The sequence below is a fragment of the Chenopodium album genome, chromosome 14, assembly GCF_948465745.1.
Source record: "Chenopodium album chromosome 14, dcCheAlbu1.1, whole genome shotgun sequence".
NCBI classification, from domain to species: Eukaryota; Viridiplantae; Streptophyta; class Magnoliopsida; order Caryophyllales; family Amaranthaceae; genus Chenopodium; species Chenopodium album.
This window is the reverse complement of record NC_137847.1, coordinates 30,223,138-30,237,401: the sequence shown is the minus strand read 5'-3', so window position 1 is coordinate 30,237,401 and position 14,264 is coordinate 30,223,138.

Here is a 14,264-nt window from a genome sequence, read left to right as displayed (position 1 = left end):
AAACATAGGATTTTGTAAACATAAGCATTATAGATACATGATCCCCAAAATACCACAAATTTGTTAAAAACTGACATTCATAAAAAATTCAGACTTAATACAAATTTCACAAATAAGTGTTCAAAGAAAAATAAATTGAAAGTTCATAACAGGATGCTACTACATTAATTTGCTATTGTGTAAGTTAATGCCTTGTGGATTGACTTGATTGTGTACCCATGGTTGGTTGTTTCTTCCTTGGTCTCCCTCTTCCTTTAGATTGAGCAGCCTATAAAAAATACAAAAAAAAAAAATAATAAAAGCTTAAGAATATTGAAAAATTATATATTAGAATATGGATTTTCACAACAATAAGCATACGTGCTGTGACATAGCTATGCCATCTACAACAATAATGACCCCAACCCCAGCTAGTACTAGGTTCTCCCTCTTCCCTGCCTCTTCCAGGTCCTATTCCCCTTTGACTACTCCCAACTCTAGCACCTCTGCCACCCAAAATAACCCTTCCCCCTATGCCTACCTGAGTTAGCTGAGCCGTTGCGAAATGATGTTAAGTTTAAACTGTTGTATCAAAAGGAGTTGGTGTTAAAGATGCAAACATGGATGATGAAGCTCCTGGGTCTAGTTCCTTCTTGGGTCTTCCTCTTGGTTTTTTGGTGCAGGCTCTTGGACAGTAATTGTGCCTTTGTTAGCAGGGCACCTTCTCTTGTTATGACCCTTGGTTTTTCATATGGTACAATTCATTTCCATAGTTGTTCTAAAGAGTGTCCCTGGTTTCATTGGCTGCTGAAAATGATCTTTGATCCTATTCTTTCTTAGTTTACCAAAACCAATTTTAGTAGTAGAGAAGTCTAAATCGCATTACACCTTTGGCCAGTGTCTATCTCCTTCTAAGGGAGGTATGAACGGATCATAAGCATTCAGATGCACTTCGTTCTTGTAACAATCATCAACAAATAACTCAACCTCGTTTTTTAAAAGAAAGTGCAAGCTATTGCATGGTGCAGACATCTACTTTTGGCCTCCTGTCCCAACAGGAAGTGCTATGACGATAAATAAAGCCATCTTTGTGTTGGATCAATATGAGGAATGCTTATGGACAACTAATTAAGTCACAAAAATGCAAAATCACTAGCCAAACCCAAAATAAAATGAATTAAGGTCAAAGTCAACTAAGCCCGATCATAATTAGGCTTAAGCCCGAGGTCAAAAACTAATTATGACAGATTTAGACGCGCCTAGGTTAAAAATCAATCCTGCCGCAGAGAATCCGAACGCATCTCAATGAGTCACGCTGGTCTGGCGCGCGCAACTCACTAGGTTGCGCGTGACACCCAGCGCAACCTCTAGGGATGCGCTTACGGAAGATTTAGAATTTCATAAAAATATAAAATATAATCTTACCATAATACCGCGCGCAAGACATTCAGTTGCGTTGGGCTGTCACGCGCAACCCATTCAGATGCGCGCTACACCTGCTGCGGTAGAATACGTGAAACCCTAAATGCATCCATTCCCTATAAATAGAGGCTTAATACGAGGCTGAAACAGACAAAAATTAACCTAAAACTCTGGCAGAAACTTTGTGAACTTGTGTACTCTTAACCCTCTTGTCCTAAACACTCACCCCCTCGATACTTGTTACTACGGTGGAAGTTCCCGAACAAGAAGGAGTCCATAAGTGTTCTAAACGAAGATCTAGCAAGGAGAAGTGGTAAATTCCAGAGCACTTAGATCAATCACCTTTATTTTCTTGTTTAAATAACCTTTAATTAATTAATTAGTGTTGCTGGATCACTTTAAATGAACTTTTAATTAATTAAATCCACATAGTATCTTGTGTTAAATAAAGAATAGAATTCAATAATTAATTTTTGATTGATCACCTAAGGCAAATCTTGTTTATTTATCGTTCTTTTCACGAATATTGATTAAATCTGAATAACGACCTTTGCAATGTAATTCCTATGTGATTAATGCTTGTAAATACAATCAACTAACTTATTTTTAGATATCACGTTGCATATATTGTTTGGTGATGAAATTGTGAAAAAGAAAGAGCTAGTAGAGGCCGTACCCTCGCTCCCGAACTAATTTCTGGTACATGTAGACCAATTTGGGCATGGGTAAACTTACGATTTGTGCTAAATATCCCTTGAACTCTACTTGGGAGAAAGGCATGAACGAGGTTTATGAGTTTTACTAAAACTCATTAGCGACTCCTACTTGTTTCTTACAAAAAAGCATAATGATAGAATCAATTCTAATTCAAGGTCCCCCAAACAGTCAGGAATTCAAATCGTAATACACCCTAACAAGTGTAAAATCCTAGGCTTTTAAAGGGCCATGGGCATTTAAGGAGAAGGATCCCCTACGATGGGCACACCCTCCTTACAGTGGCGACTTCACTGGGGACTTAGAGGTTATAAGATTAATTTTTAGTTATGGTCCAAGGTTTCCAACACTACGTTGCCTATGGGTTGTAACGGGAATTAACTTGGATAATCTCTAGTTAGAGAGCGAGACTTGAACGCATAATATCTTCCTTTTTCACAAAAGCAAAAACCAAACAAGCAACATTGCATCATGCATAAATCATAGCACCCTATAACCTTTGGGGATTGACTCATTGACTAGGGGTAGCCAACACTAGGATTTTATCCCGAAATCAATAACAATCATCCCACCGATATCACCAACAAAATGTTGGGAGGGCTATGTCATGAATCAACACGTTGAGTGATTGACTTGTGCATCGTTCCTTAATATATGGTACCTTTGGACACCCAAGCTTTTGACCTTAGAAAGGCATTATGTGAATCTTGGCTTATGGTATGCTTTATGTGATTATATGACTATATGCGACATGTTTAGGATAGCTTTTTTTAGTTTGGTTAGGTTCCCAATTGCGAAGTTGTCCCTTCGTAATTTTGAGTCGCATTCGAAGGGTATTATAAAAAAAATCGTTAAAATGAAAATCGTAAAAAAAAGAAGACGCAAACATTAAAAAAAACTTCTCGTAAAAAAAAAAATTTCGCACGAGCAGGTGGCGGGTGCAACTCATGAAGTTGCGCGACCACGACCAGGGAAAGAGCCAGGGATGCGCGCGCCTTTCGCGCGCAACCTGGTTACTTGCGCGCGCCTTTCGCGCGCAACCTGGTTACTTGCGCGCTCCTACTGTTACGAGGTCCTTTTGATTTCTCAAAGAACAATTGACTCATACAAACAATATCATTATTAATGAATTGTTTAAAGGCGATGTTATTTATTCGAATGCATCTTGCGTCTTTCTTTTCTTTTTCTTTCTTTCTTTTTTCTTCTTTTTGTCTTCTAAACAAGCGTATCGATTTCCTTAACCTTTCGTACTTCCATTAGGCTCAGTTTCAAAGTTTGGGAACGAAGCCTCCCGGGGACTCGCATTCTACGTTTACCATTAAATAATTCACCCCTTTCAAACTATCTTCCCTCAACAACTCACTGTAGTCGAACAACGATGTCAACCATAGAGCAACTCCAAGAAGAGATTGTTCGCTTGAGAGAGGAAAGGGCCTAAGAGGCCAAGGAGAGAAGAATTAAGAAACTAGAAAAAGCTGAAAAGAAAAATGCCGAAGCTTTGGCTTTGCAACAAAAGATGGATGAACTGTCCATAAAAGAAAAGTCATTAGAGAAGCTTGTTCTTCGTTCCACAATGGGGAACAAGTACTTTGATGCAGAAAAGTTTGCTCCTCCTACAAGACTCACTTTACCAGAAAAGTTCATAGCTACGGACTTACCAATTTTCAAGGTGACCAATAATCCAAAAAACCATTTAATGAGTTTTACTGGCACCATGGCTTTAAAGGGAGTTGATCCTAAGCTTTATGCTTTGACTTTCCCTTTATCTCTAGACCCAGCCGCGAGAGAGTGGCACTATGGGCTAGATGCTAAGTTCCAGACATCATGTTAAGGTGTAGTTTCGACTTTCATCACCCAATATGAGAGTAATGTAGAGTTCAAATCAACTTTGCGTGAACTTGAAATGCTTAAGCAAGGCAACGATGAAGGTTTCCTTGCTTTCTATGGTAGATGGCGAGAAAAGGCATCCCACCTTGCCCAAAGGCCACCTGAACTCGAGTTAGTACAAAAGTTCATTGACAATTGTCATGAATAGTACAACAAACATCTACGTGATTACGGTAAAGTAGGTCGTTGGGACTACTAACCCTAACCAAATTAGAAATTTATAATACCTAAACTTACACTAAACTAGTTAGTGGCAAGTAAAGGGTCGAACTACGAAGACTAAGTGTATCAATCTATACTAATTAGACTACTAGGATGATCGAGATATAGAGAGAGGAACTTCTAAAACACTACTTAGAGCAAACAACGAAAACTAGGGAAAGTGGAATCCAATTACATTAATGAATTCAACAACAACATTGCAATTAGATGGAAATGACCTAAATTAGGAACAATCAACACACTCAACTCACTCTCTCGCAATTAAGCATGCTAATTATCCTACTAAGCTAATTCACGCTCGTGCAACTAACCTAGCATAGGTATAGAGGAATTTAGACTCTCAAACAACTCACTTTCGCACAATTGATTGGAAGCACAATTAAGAACATAGAATCAATTAGCTAGAAAGATTCTAATCCATATAAGCATCATCCATACACAATAATCAAGAATCAATTGCATACAAATCACAATCAATCATTCAATTCATCAACATAATTTTCATCCAATTCCCTTGAATAAAATCTAGGCTAACATGAAAAAGATGAACATGAAAAACAAGGTAAAACTAGAATTAAAGCTAAAATTAAACTATTAAACTAATTAACAACTCTAATCAATAAACAAATAAACAAAAACAAGAAGTAAAGGAAAGCAATAAAGATGAGAGAAAGTTAGGAAGACTCATTGAATATATGAGAAGAAAATCCACAAATAGCTTCTTCAACCTCTCAAAACTCCATGAAAAATCCAAGCTTTCTCTCTCTAAAACTACTCCTAAACTAGAGAGAGAGACTCCTAATCTAACCCTAAGAGAGTGAAAATAAAAGAGACTCAACTAATCTAATCTAGGGAGAATAATTGTTAAGAGAGAAATAAATCACCAAGGGTATTTATATTACAAGTTAAATAAAATAATAAAAGAAATAAAACTAATCAAATTAATTAAATGACAAAACTAAAATAAAATAAAATAAAAAAAGAAAGTAAAAAGGAAAAAGAAATTAAAAAGAAAAACAAAGCCAAAACCCACGAAATAATCAGACCCCCCTTGCTTCCTCTTCTTTTCGTGGCTGCTCTTAATCACTTCAATCACAACCGCACATTAACCATCATCATCAATCATCATTGTCGATCACACACCCAGAAGACCGCGCCCGTGGAAGACAAGGCCGCGCCCGCGGTGGCCTAAGCCGCGCCTTCTCCCAGGCATCTCCTTGGCATCTTCCGCTTCAAATGTTAAGCTCCAATTGAAACCGCACCCGCAGTGTCAGAGGCAGCGCCCGCGGTGAACTAGGTGCGAATTGGGGCTGATTCGAAGTGTGGGCTGCTCTGCTTTGAAATGCCGGTACGGTTGTTGTGGGCGGTTTGCTGCTGTTCGGTGTGGAGGAGATGGGAGGTGGTTGCTGTACGGGATTTCTGGTGATTTTGGTGATGGTGGCTGGTGGTTCAGGGCGGGTGATTGCTGGTGAATTCGTGGGCTGTGGAGGTGCAAATTGGGAGCTAGTTGTGGTGGTGTTTGCGGAGCTGTGAGTTGCGGGGTGTTGGTTAGAAGGAAGTGGAGCAGGGGAGTTCGTGTTTTGGGTGTGCAATGGTGTTTGCGTGAGGTTTAGGCTGGTGGTTTGCTGCTCACAGGTGGTTGGAGGTGGGATCAGGGGATTCTGGTGGTTGTGTTTGTGAGGTTAAAATAGAGGTTGGTGATAGCAAGTGAGGGAGCAGGGAAGTGTGAGTAGTGGAGCAGGGGAGATGTGTTGTGGGTGTGCAAAGGTGTGGTGTAGGTTAGAGGCAACAGCAAAGGGGTGAGAGGCAGCAACTTGTAAATGATGTTTGACTCAATTCGAGATTCCGAATTTGAACCAAACTTGAAACTTGATTATCGACCCGAGCACACCTACAACTAAAAACAAACACGAGGGAGAATCGGGAACAAAATAAAAAATAAAATTAAAATTAAAATTAAAGTAAAATAAAATATTAAAACTAAAAGAAATAATAAAATCAAATGAAATTAAATAAAATAAAGAAAACAAACTAGAAACTAAAAGAAAATAATAGAATGAGAAAAACGAGAAGAAAAATATTAATAAGAGCCTAAACTAAGAACATTATAAATTAAGAATTATAAAATAAATTACGAAAATAAACTAAAAACTATTAAAAACTACTAAAATACACAAAATAAAGATCAAATAAGGAAAATAAGAAAAAGAGAGAAATAAAGCCTAAAACTATGGGAAATTATTAGAAACTAAACCGAAAAATAAGCATAAAAATACCCTAAAAGTGACATAAAAGTCACTTATCACTAAGCTACCTTGGTTTAGACACTTTTCAAAAGGTCTATTCTAGGGCTACTAGGATTGAAGAAGATCTTGCTAAAGAGAAGGCAAATAAACCTCATCATCATCAACGTAAGAACAACTACAAAAAGGGGAATGATAACACTTCATCCTCTATTGACGTATTTGCGACTTCCACGCAATATAATAGCACAATGCATAATAATGACCCTCGGAAAAGGTGGACAAGAGAAAGAACATTTACACAATTTCTTGTGAGCTATAAAGAGTTGCTAGAAAAAGTAAACAAAAAGGGATTGCTCGCACCAACAGGGCCAATGCCACCCATTTCTCCGGAAAAAAGAAACTCTCAATGGGATGGCAATGCCTATTGCTTATCATAGAGCTGTTGGGCATGATACTGAACGTTGCTTTGTCTTAAAGCACAAAATTCAAGATCTAGTAGACGATGGGAGAATCCCCACGCCTAAACCAACAACAATGTATCCCCATTAGGGAAATTTCACATTGATGAGGATCATGTGGGAAGTGATACGTTCGATCCTTTGAATTATATCACTCCCATAGGGAATCCTCTAACCACAACACTCATAGGGGCAACTAATGAAGTGTGTGGGTTATGGGACGATGACTTCCAATACTTATATGTGTCTAAGTATGCCGCCGTCCCACCTCCACCTTGTGTACAAAAAGAAACAAGTGGAGCACTTGATTGGGATCATTTCTTGGGGAGATCACAAGGTTTATCAAATCTCTCCTTGGATGAACAATGGCATCAAGCACAACTCATGGAGCATCTTGAAATGGAGGCACACTCAAAACCTCTAGAAGAAAGTTGGTTCACGAGTCCTACAACTAACCCAAACGAGATAGATCACCTAACTCGTTCTGGGAGAGTTTATCAAACACAACCAAATGGATCTTCGACCACTCAAGATCAAGTTCATAATCCAGTACCACCTCCACCTAAGGTGGAAGATCCATTGGTCAAAAAACTTCGCCAATCTAAGGTGAATGTTAGCATTTGGGAACTCCTAAGTACCTCTAAAGAACATAGGAATTCTCTCATGAATGGTCTAACGAATTTGTCTATAAGTACGAACACAACTCCCACAGGATCTTGTTAGCTTGCTTATTAGCGAGAAATTCGACAAATCAATCACCTTTACTAGTGATGATTTGCCCTCAAAAGACACTACCCACAATAATGCATTATACCTAACTGTGGGGGTGCAAGGGATACAACATCCCTCTTACTTTTGTTGACAATGGGCTTGCCGTAAATGTATGCCCATTACGAACTGCGAAATACTTAGGCCTTAATCCAGAAAAAGACTTTCAATCAACAACACAAAGCATTAGGGCCTATGACAATTCAAGGAGATCGTTGTGTGGAATTGTCAAGCTACCAATTACCACAGGCCCAATACAAAAGATGGTTGAATTCCATGTTATTGATGAGTGGCATTTATGCCATGATTTAGTGTTCCCTTTACGGGTTTTTCCCTCCCATTTGTAGCTTGTTTGCCCCCTTTTCTCTTCTTTTTGTTCCTCTTTTCTTTGTTTGCCTTTCTCCTTGTTTTCTTTGTTTTTGTTTTGTAGGAATCAAGGCATTGGAAGAAGAGCAATTCACCCCCAAACTCCCCTGTGTGCGGGCGCGCAGCACTGTGAGAACCCGCGCAGGAATGCTCCAAGAACAGAACACAAACATAAGATTTTGTGCGCTTTGTGTGCGGGCGCGCGACCTTGATGTGTGCGGGCTAGCAGCCCTAGGAGAACCTGCACAAATTAGCAGCAGAAGCAGGACAAAAACAGAGAGTTGTGTGCGCCTTGTGTGCGGGCGCACACTCTTCATGCGCGGGCGCGCAGTATTGCTGGGAGAAGGCGCGCATCCATGGGTCTAATTCCCCGTACCCACAGATCTGCGGGCGCACAAGATCTGCGAGGGCGCACGCACAACTTCTGCGCGAGCGCGCACCGTTGAGTTGCAGTCTTTTTATTTCGTATTTTTGTTTCTTTTAAAGGACATATATATATAGGTCGTAGGGAGATTAGTGATTCATCTAGCATTACTTAGAAACATTTTAACCCTAATCTATAGAGAGAAAGTGTGGATTTCCATTGATGAACTTGGATATTGAAGAAGGAGCTTGATTGAATCTTTGTAAATCTTCATCTTCAATTAATGAGCAATCTCTTACTCTCTTTCTTTACTTTTGTAATTAGTTTTGTTTGCTTATTTTGATTTTCCTTCTTTGCTTATTGATCATGTTGATGCTTATTGATTTGATGATTGATATTGTCTTCAATATGATTTGTGAGTAGTCACCTAGCCAAGGGTGTGGGGATGGTGTAGTTGTTAATTGATTCATGCTTATGATGTTGGGGTTATGTTGATGGTGATTAAAGTCTTTGTATGTTTAATATTCTTTAATCTTCTTGCAAGTGCACATTGTTAGTTGATTAAAGGTGAATCTTTGCTAACAAGAAACGGAAGTTGACTTAGTTAAGGTTCATTGTTATCGATAGTTCATTGATTGCACCTTCTAATATATGGTTCTAGTGTGGAAACATTGAGGCTATGTTAGGAGAAATCGATTAACCCCGGAAGGCGGTTAGATTAAGTTTTATTTCAATATTCTTGCATGCTTAGTTTACCATTGCTTTGCTTTCGTGTTATTGCATGATCAAATGGCAACTACCTCTACCCACTTCCCTTGGTGTTTAGTTATATTGATTTTTAATCATCTTTAATCTTTAGTTCAATCTCTTAGTTATTCAAACTTCTTGTCCCGAGGTAGCTTAAGTCTTAAGTAGTGAAGACATGGTCGCTTGGTCATACAAGGACATGCCTGGAATAGATAGGGAAATTGCGGAACGTACCATTCCTTTGAACCCTACCTCTAAACCAGTAAAACAAAAACTTCGAACGAATGAAACCTGACGTCGCTTTGAAAATAAAATAAGAAGTACAAAAGCAATTAGACTCAGGTTTTATTCGCGTATGTAATTACCCAGAATGAGTAGCGAACATCGTCCCAGTCCTTAAAAAGGATGGACGAGTTCACATGTGTGTCGATTTTAGGGATCTCAACAAGGCTAGCCCTAAAGATGATTTTCCTCTACCTCATATTGACGTATTGGTAGATAACACGGCTAAACATGCTATGTTATCCTTTATAGATGGATACGCAGGTTACAACCAAATTCTAATGGCAAAAGAAGACGAAGAAAGGACATGCTTTATTACTCCTTAGGGTACATATTGCTATACCGTCATGCCATTTGGTCTAAAAAATGCGAGAGCTACGTACCAAAGAACGACTACGACTCTAATGCATGATATGATGCATAAAGAAATAGAATTATATGTGGATGACATGATTGTGAAGTCCAAAGATAGAATGGGACACATAAAAGTTTTACGCAAATTCTTCACTCGCATAAAAGAATATAAAATGCGATTGAATCCACAAAAATGCGCCTTCGGAGTGACTTCTGGAAAGTTACTCGGATACATAGTTAGCACACGTGGTATTGAGATCGATCCCTCTAAAATAAAGGCAATTGTTGATATGCCTCCCCCTCAAACAGAAAAAGAAATTAGAAGGTTCCTTGGAAAACTACAATACATTAGTCGATTTATTAATAAATTGACGATGACTTGTGAGCCAATATTTAAAAAATTGAAAAAAGAAGAAAAACATGAATGGGACGATCAATGCTAAGCGGCCTTTGAGAAAATCAAAGATTATCTCAAAATTCCACAAGTTTTAGCACCACCAGTACCCAAACTACCTTTTAGGTTATATATCATCGTTATAGATACGACCACAGGAGCCATGTTAGCACAAGAGGTAGAAAAAGTAGAGCGTGCAATATATTATATAAGCAAAAAGTTCATCCAATATGAAACAAAATATAGCACTTTGGAAAAAACAAGCTTAGCATTAGTGTGGGCAACTAAAAAATTACGACATTATATGCTACCCCACACCACTCATGTGATTTCACAATAAAATTCGATAAAGTATCTGTTTGAACAACCACCCATACAAGGAAGAATATCCAAATGGTTGGTAATGTTAGCCGAATTCGAACTAAAATATATCCCTGAAAAGTCAATAAAAGGAAAAGTAATATCTGATTTTCCAGCTCAACATCCTATTCAAACAAGTCATGTAGAAACTACTCATCTTCCGGATGAAGAGATTCTCATGACACAAGATGACAAGTGGGTAATGTACTTTGACGGTGCATCCAATCAAAAAGGATGTGGTGTGGGAGTGTTACTCATAAGTCTAGAGGGAGCACATACTCCAATCTCTGTCAGACTAGACTTTGAGGTTACTAATAATGTCGCGGAGTGTGAAGCGTGCATTATTGGACTAGAAGCAGCAGCTAGCATAGGTTTGCAAAAGTTAGAGGTATATGGAGATTCCAGCTTGATAATAAATCATATACTTAAAAAATGGAAAATTAAGAACTCCACAATGATATTATATCAAGAATACCTAGAGCAACTCATCGAGCATTTTGATTATATTGATTTCAAATACCTCCCAAGGGATGAGAATCAATTTGCCGATGAGCTAGAAAAATTAGCCTCAATGATCAATGTTTTGGGGTTTTTTGTCCCTCGGGAGAGTTACAACTCGAAGACTGATCCTGCCGGCTCTGTACCTGCAAAATTAACGGAGACACCGGTTGGATGGTGCTCCGCCTCCAACGCTCAAGTTAGTAACTTGAAGTAGAGTAAAAGGTGCGGAAATTAAGGTGGGGATCTGCTTGGATTCCAAGCTCAGTTGTCTCTATCAAAGGGACGGTTTTCAATGAATACCTTAAAATGTGAACGTCCCTCCAAAAGAGGGGAATCTCCCTATTTATAGGGTCATTGGGAATTGTGCCCCTGATTAGGGTATCAAACCCTAATCATTGGTGGGCTGCGCCGATCTACGGCTTTCTCGGGATTTGGGCCAGAAGGCCGACATTTTCCCAAATATCTGGGATGACACGTGTCAAGCGGGGAATGGTCCACTTTGGACTATCCTTGGGCTGACACGTGTCGCCCTCCGATTAGGCCACATGGCGGGGTAAAAATACCCTAAACATTTGCCCCTCACAGATGTGACGTGGCAATCCGCGTGGCATCTGTGACACATGTCACTCGCTGCACGATGGTAAATTTACCGCCAAAAAATTACTGTTTAACTTCTGGGTAAATTACGGAGTTGCCCCTCCTTTCACCCTCTATATATAGCCGTTTACCCTCAGAATCTTGCCACACTTCACAAAAATTTCAGAGTAAACTTAGAATCTTGAAAGAGAGAACAGAAGTCATCCGTCTGAGTCAGGCGCATATTTGAAGAAACCCAGACGCACCAACACAGGCGGAACCGTCTACCTTCAGATATCAAATCTAAAGGTACCGTCTCTGACTCTTTCAGCTCTTTTTTCATTTTTCCGTTTGTATATATTCCTTACAATAAATGGATTCATCACCAACACACACGACACAACCTAGGGCAGGATCCAGCCGTTCACCAGGGACGGCTGAGTCTAGGACTGGTAGTGCCGTCTCAGGGTGTTGGGACCACCCTCATGCTTGGATTCCGACCATCTGCGCGTCTGTGCAGGACACAATGGCTCGGACTATGCAGACGGCACGAGATCCAAATTATAGGAGCGACGACTCAGGCGCACAAGCGTCTGAGGGGGAGGCGTCTGGCTCTGGACACCAGACGGCTCCAGTAAGGTCCCCTCCGCGTGGCCCCCCAACTCCTCCTGATTCCTTTTTGGAGGAATGCGACCAAAGCGGGGAAGAGGACAATGACCAAGGCGGGGAAGAGGCCGCCTCAGTTTCCCTTTCTTTATCAGGGGAGGAGACGAGAAGGGTTGTTGACGTCTCTTCCTCTGAAAGCAGTGACGATCTTCCCCCGCTTGAGGATAGTGAAGAAGAAGAGAGGAAGACGTGGAAGGAGAAAGATGATCCCTTCAAAATCCACGTCTCCTCAAAAGACATTGACCTGATGGAGAAAAATCTTCCAAATTTCCTGAAAGCCCACCCAATGGGAGACGGGTGGAGTATAAGGGTGCCTCCCCCAGACGGCACCATTTCTTGGGAGGACACTGAACGCAACGCAAACGGCTACTTCGGCTGTTACGAGGCGGCGTTCAGGGCAGGTCTTCGCTTCCCCCTTCACCAGGCGGTGAAGGCAATTTTGAGAGGCTACGGCCTCGGAGTCTGGCAACTTTCCCCCAATTCTTGGGCAAACATTCTGGGGTACGTTGCCGCCTGTGAATTCCAAGGGGTTCACCCCGGCTGGGAAGCGTTTGCCAAGATGCACTATCTCGGCCGCAACCCAGGCGGGTTCAGAGCGTGGTATACTCTGTCCACACTCCCCCAATACATGATGACCTTGGATAAGGTTTCCAAATTCGACGGCTGGAAACACAGGTTCTACCTGTGCACGGCTCCCACCAGACGGGAGAACTACGAGCTCCGTCTGTACAATAAGAAGCCTGACCTTATGGGTCGGAAGTGCTGTCTTCCTCGAATTCCGGATGAGGACTTCGACAAAATAATTGAGGCTGATCTCTTCGGCCTCACAGACGCAACCCTGTCAACCGGGGAAGTAATAAAGGTTCCAAAGAACTGGATCCCAAAGAGCGCCTGGTTCAGGGACGAGTGCTTCCTAGCCGCCTGCGGGCTAGGGCACATGTTTGATAGAAGTATGCGCCTGAATCATTTCCGTCTGGGGTACTTTTGTGTCGGAAATGAATTTCTTGTTAATGTTCTAACTGTTTTCCGTCTGACCTTGCAGGAGAAGCATTAAACATGTTGCCCGAAGAGAAGACACCCAGACGGTCCTCTTCCCAGATCCGCCGAGATTTGGCGGAAGCCCAGGCGCGTGAGCTCAGGGCCAAGGTAAACGCCTGACCTGCTTTTTGAGTTAACTTTCAAAGTTTCCTCACGTCGTCTGCTGACATTAAGTTGTTGTATTTTCAGGGAGGCAAGGTGGACAAGACGTTTGAGAGGAATCTCAAACGGGCTAGGGAGGAGACCCCCGTCTCTAACCCAAGCAAGTCCTCTAAAAAGGCCGCCTCCTCTGCTACTCCTACTGCCCCGCCTGGGAGGCAAATGAGAATAGGAGGGAGGAATGAGCAGGTGTCAGGCTCTCTTGGCCTAGACTTGGCCCGTCCTCTTCCTGCAACCGGGGGGCTTTCAACGGCTGCTAGCGGCTCCTGCCTGGCCGGCTCTGCAGGTAAGAATCCCTTTGAATCCCCGTCTGAGCTGGGATGGCCGCTGCGAGTGAAATCACACTCCCAGCAAACGTCATCCTCAGACGGTCGGAACCAGATAGGCGCTGCTTTAGTAACCCAATCTGATGCTGATTGTGATGCAGATCAATCGCCTCGCTGGCCAGACGTCCAGAAGCATGCCAGGGCCATGCTGGGTGCTGTAGGCAAACGGGATAAGGATGCTATCCCAGGGATTGAGACGTTCAATCTTGAACGCATCGTCACCCTTCTGGCTGAGGTAGTACACAACCAATTTTTTCAATGGCTATTTCTACACTCTTTCCCGTCTGCATCCTTAACCTTTATTTTTTGTAGGCCTTGCTGCGGGTAGACGGTCTCAAGCGCCCTTACACCCGCAAACGGGATGAGGTAAGACGGGCCAAGGAGTCCGCCTCCATTGCCAATGATGTTGCTTTCCATTCAACCATAATTAACGAC